Below are 6,021 nucleotides of genomic sequence, written 5' to 3'. Positions count from 1 at the left end.
ATTGATCTACAAACTGGAAAGTAATTATTCATGGAGGAATTTGAGAAATCTGTTGGACACTCACCTATTGTTAACGATCTATTTTTACTCCGATCATTTACTTATCGAAAAATTCTAAAATTCTTGTTGTACTCGTAGTTTCTTTGGCTCCACCTCCTCCTCCCCACAAATTCATCTTCAACACCTCACCCCCAACATTATCTTCTTCAACCCACCTACCACCACCTAAATTCCTAAAACCCTAAATTCCAAGAAAGCAGAGAAGGGCGTCATTGATGATCTTCATTGAACACACACAATTTCTTTATCCTTTTTGTGATGATTCATGTATAGAAAAATAATTTTTTAAAACAAATTGAAGCAAAATGCAAAAATAATTTTTTGTGATTTGTTTTTCCCTTTTAATCAAATTATGCAAAATTTAGTTGAAAAAGTGTATTGGATCAAATTGTGAGTCACTGAATTTAAAATAAATGAAATTAATGGTACAATTAGCATATTTTATAAAAATATGTAATGTGCGTGTATTTTACATCGTAGTTGAAGAAAAAAATGGTGAAAAAATAAATGAAAATTGAAGAAAAAAAATTATGAAAATTAATGAAAGAAATAGCGAGAAAAAAAGAGAAGAGAGGATAAAATTACAAAAATATTCTTTACACTTGTTTAAAATGCGTGTAGCACACGAGCAATGACCACTCGGCAAAAAGTGTTAAAATGACACATTGAAATGCTAGTTGAGGTGTCAAAGTGAATACCGCCTACTTTAGGTGTCAAAGTGAAAAATTACAAAAATCTTAGGTGTCGTCGATGAGTTCCGCCTATTAAAAATATATGTACAATCACTTGTACAATTAGAATTTTAGTCAAAGGTATTCATACTACTCAAGTCTTATTCCTATCGATGAGATAAAGAGATTATTTTAAAAAGATTCTCTGCTCAAGAACATGATTTGAAGGAAATGTTTAGGAAGCTAAATTTTTATGATTTTTTGAAAATAAGTTAACTTTCTATTTATTTAATTGTGTTTTTTTGATAACTTTAGTGTTAAGACAATCTCCCACCAGCTCGAACCATCAAAAAATAAAATAGATAAAAAGATATCACATATTAATAATTTTTGTCTCTCTTAAGATTTAAACTTGACCCCTCAGGGTGGGATGAAACTTCTCCGTCTCATATTCGTTGATTATTTTCACTTGTGCAAATCACTTAAAAAATTATAATAAAAAAGATAATTTTACTAATTTACTCCTTATAATACTTTTTAGAATTTTATAAACTTGTTTTTACACTTCTTAAGAGTATTAATAACATGATAAAATGAAAAAAAATTAATTAATATTATCTTGATTTGGTAAGTGAAAAAGTAATCTGAGACATATATCTTGAATAAGGTGATCAACTAATATGAAACGGAGGAAGTTATGATTACATAAATTGGTGAAGATAAATTGTATTAAGAATTGGAAGAAAAGGTCTAAATTGTCCTTCATATATTAGAATTGGTACAAAAATATCCTCCATCCACTTTTGAATTCTAAAATGCCTCCCAAATCCACTTCCAGTTAGAACTGGACGTGAGGGACATTTTTAAATTCAAAGATGAATGAAGGACATTTTTATACTATTCGTAATAGACGAAGGGGAATTTAGGCCCTTTTCCGTTGAAGAATTAATGTCATTCAATAAACTTATTTTTCCTCTTCTATTAGAAAAGTTATATCATCACGTCAAAGAATTTATTTTTTCTTATAAAATATTTTTCAAAATATTTTGACAAGCCCCACACATGTAAGAAAGTATTTTTTTTTTTTTTCGAAAATATTTTCCTTCCTTCCAAACAAACTCAAATTATAGTCAAATGTTCACATACTCTGAAAATGTATCTTCCTTCCACACGTTTAATTTGGAAAACCATGCATGGCCAACAACTTTGTAGATTCAGTTGACTCATCTACCAACCACCTCCATCTTCCCTTCTTCAAATTAGGAACATTAATGAACCAAATTAGCTCAATGAAAAGAAAAAAAAAAAACTTCCTTCCTCTTGTACCAAACTATAATTTATTTATTTTTTGAGATGAACAGGAAATATTATATATAATAATTAAGTAGGAGCACAATAAATTTTCATTTTTCGCTTTGCGAAAAGTAAATTATTTGAATTTTGATTATTATTTTGAAGTATATTTTTTTCATCAAGTTGACATAAGAAAAGTAGTATTTTTCATAAAATTTTTGAATATCAAAATAAATTTTAATTGTATAATTCAATTTAACTTCGAAGATTAGTCAAATTAATTTTTAAAAAGTGAAACATGATAACTGATTTGGTAAAAAAAGAGTATTATTTACAATTTTTTCCAAATTTTTCATCAAATTGGCATAAAAAAAGCTGCAATCTGTAGTACAACTAAATTTAATTATATACTTCAATTTAACTTTAAAATTAATCAAGTTTACTTTTGAGAAACAAAATGTGATGGACTAGTTTGGAGCAGAGGAGTAATGTTTACATGTTAAGAGCAGTGGTAGATCTACCCCGGCCTTTGCCAGGGGTTCGTCCTTCGGCGAAAAATTATGCTATATATGCATGATTAAAATTATTTTTTATGTATATATATTAGACGTTGAACCCGCTTCGATTAGTTCGTATATTCCCTTATGAACCCCTTTGCGAATATCCTGGCTCCGCCACTGGTTAAGAGTTCTCAATACTATACAAGTAGTGGCAGAGTCAGGATTTTCACTAAGGGGTTCACAAGTGAACATATGAGCTAACCGAAGGAGTTTCGACATTTACTATATATACATAAAAAATAATTTTAACCATGTATATATAGTATAGTTTTCCGTCAAAGGGATTCATCCATGTAGATACAAGATAGTAATTTAAAAAGAGCTAGGAAGTCGTTTCTTGACTCTCCCATTTTCCATTTTTGCTTGCTTTACCAACCTATTTTTTGTTTATTTATTACAACAAGGAATATTAGGTATATAATTTATTCATATTAAAAATTGCTAAACAGGAGTTGTTGTTGTTGTTTTGACAAGCGCACAATTACAAAAAATGAATCACTGTTACTTATTCAATAACTTCCTTTTGTTAATTAATTATACTTCTGTGAAAACTACATAGGTTTAATTGGATCATGTCATTGAAATACTATTGTTAGATGAATTGCTTATACTGCTTTGTTAAAAAAAAATGATAGATATAATTAAGTCGTGAATAGATAATCATTGTACTGTAAGAATTGAATTAATTTGATCTATAGTCATTAGATTCTCCAAAAATGATTTACTAAATTCATCAATTTATTTTAGAGTACCACAACCAAATTTTGAAAAAATATTTGAATATTAACTCAAGTAAGTATTTATTTATCAATTAAAGTGTCAATTGATCCAATGGAATATCCCAAGTAAAGGGTGTTGGTGCACTAAAGCATGTTCATTATTGCCTATGTAGGAGTCTGGAAAAAGATTAATTCATAAAAAGATATTATACGTAATCTATCTTACATTTTTATAAAAAATTATTTTCATGATTTATATTCATGATCTACAAATCACATAACATTACCTTTACTAATTAAGCAAAGTCTCCCGCTTCAATATCCCAAGTCAAGTCTATCGGAAAAAACAAAAAAGAATAAGTCTGTATCACGAAATCAAAAAGTTGGGGACAATCCTAGTAGGAAAAAAGAAAAGTTTGAATTCAACTACCAATCTATTTGGATTATTCATTTCCACCTTTTTTTTTCTTATCTATATGTTGGGAGGACACTCTCAAAATTGAACCTCCAATATGCAAATTTAAATTTAGTCATATTATTCAATATGAATATCAAATATTAGATGAAAAAATTGATCCAATCCAACAAATTTAGAGCAAAAAATGTAAACTTTCAGAATATATATATATATTACTTTATAATATAAGAGTGAATGAGCAGCTTAAGGTCGTGCTGTTTGCCGCGTTTAAGCTGTTTGCTTCGTAATTTTATTATATCACCCCTAAATAATTATTATATGTTATTTAAATATTAAAAAATTAATAATGTTTAATAAAAAAATAAAATAGACATTTATGACATGTCTGCTGCTTCAATCGTAATTTTATTATATCACGTCTAATTAATTATTATAAGTCATTTAAGTATTAAAAACAAATAATATTAAAAAATTATTATAAATTTATTTAAGTATTAAAAAAATTAATAATATTTATCGTTAAATTAACTTGACGTCTTATATGAGTCCACTTAATTTTTTTCGCAAATATATATATACTAGTTTAGGTGTACGCGCCTTGCACGTGTACCTCACTTTAATGAGTTCAAATATTACACTAAATAGGATAGTTGTTTAAATAATAAAGATGAATATAATAATTAAATTTAATATCTCTTGAGTATGTAAAGATTGAGAATTTATTTATTAAACCTAACATTTACCAAAAATATTTTTAAAAGTTGATCGATATTCATCTATCATCTGTAAATTGCAACAAAACAATACAATGATAGAGACATCAAAATAATACAACTAAATCTAATCTCTACACACAAAAAATTTCTCAAAGTCTTCTGAAATTATTCAAAGCCGACCAACATTAAACTGCCACAAAATAACACGATAAAAGTGATATCAAAATAATACAATTAAACTTAAATTTTACACACATACATTTCTCAAAGCCGATCAAGATTCATCTACGAACGGTAAACTACCACAAAATAACAAACTAATAGAGATATTATAATAATACAATTAACCCTAACCTTTACCTAAAAAAAAATTTAAAGCCGACCTGCATTCATCTAGCATCTGTAAATTAAAATAAAACAATAATAAGATAACAAAGATATCAAAACAATACAATTAAATTTAACCTTTACACAAGAAATTCTCTAAAGCCAACTGACATTCATCTACGACCTGTAACTATAAAAAAATAATATAATAGTGATCACAAAGTTTCGATTTTGATCCAATTAATTCTTGTCTGAGCGATCTTGTTGGTAGGTGGTAGATAAAGAAGTTATTATGAGCAACAGAAAGTATAATATATCTACTAAAGTGACATATAGAATGGAATATGTCGAGATATGCTATGAGAAGTTTTGAGAAGTAGAAAATAAAAAATATTGAACTAAAAGGACACATTAAGCTTAATTAAGCTAAGAAAAATTAAGTTGACATAGCAAGTAATATTGTGTTTAAATTAACAACGTAAAAAGGGAGAGGTGTTATAACGATCAAAAACCTGAAATTGTTGAAACTGTGCTGAAACGGAAAATAATAAACTTTGTTGAGACAAAAAATAATGAAAGATTGCAACTGTTTATAATAATGAACAATGAAAAAAAAAAAAAAAACTCAAACGTTTATATAAAAGACAGGAAAAGCCGTGGTTGAAGGAAACCAAGTAGGAATCAAATAGGATTAAAAAAACATAAAACAAGTAAAGAAAAAATTGGGTAAAGAAAAATTTTATTTAGGAAAATTTTATTATGGAAAAAGGCTAAATTTGGTTAAAATACAGAAATTGGGTAATGAAAAATTTGGATATAGGAAAATTAGGAAAATTTTAGTTAGGGAAATTTTATTATAGAGAAAAGCTAAATTTGGTTAAAATATATAAGACGGGCAAAGAAAAATTTGGGTAAAGGAAAATTAGGAAAATTTTATTATATTTATTTTGTAGAATTTAATTGTAGGGAAGAGGGTAAAGACGGTTTTATCTAAAGTGGATTGTTTTAATGAAGGGAAAAAAGTTCAATTCACTTTTCTAATGACCTTTATATTTTTATATATATATATATATATATATATATATATATATATATATATATATATGATTGTTTCAAAATTTCGAGTTATTAAATAAATCTCTCGACATCTTAAGATAATTATATCCAATGCTTGTTCATTCTAAGCAACCATATAAGTAACACATTTAGATTAATTTTGTCCCAATGTTTGTTCATTCTAGGAAACCACATACATAT

This window comes from Capsicum annuum, chromosome 10, assembly GCF_002878395.1.
Source record: "Capsicum annuum cultivar UCD-10X-F1 chromosome 10, UCD10Xv1.1, whole genome shotgun sequence".
Classification (NCBI taxonomy): domain Eukaryota; kingdom Viridiplantae; phylum Streptophyta; class Magnoliopsida; order Solanales; family Solanaceae; genus Capsicum; species Capsicum annuum.
The sequence above is the reverse complement of the archived record's forward strand: the minus strand, read 5'-3'. Positions refer to the sequence as shown.